The following is a 252-nucleotide window of genomic DNA, read 5'->3' on the forward strand; positions in this document are numbered from 1 at the left end:
TCCCCATGCCCATCCAAACGCACTGCCAAAAAAAATGGCATTGCATTCCAATTGGCCAGCCACATCCATCCATTGGAGCATTTGCCATTGGAATGCTCAACGGACGAAGTGCTAATGGTGGTTGAGTAAGCCGCAAAGACCCGTGTTTTTTGGAGAGTGATGTTGGTATTCATGGTCAATGTTGTAACGTCTTGGGCTCCCGGCCTCAGTCACAAACTATTTAAATTCTAGCCCTGGACGAAAAAAGGGGAC

This window comes from Tigriopus californicus, chromosome 8 (assembly GCF_007210705.1).
Source record: "Tigriopus californicus strain San Diego chromosome 8, Tcal_SD_v2.1, whole genome shotgun sequence".
Lineage (NCBI taxonomy): Eukaryota > Metazoa > Arthropoda > Copepoda > Harpacticoida > Harpacticidae > Tigriopus > Tigriopus californicus.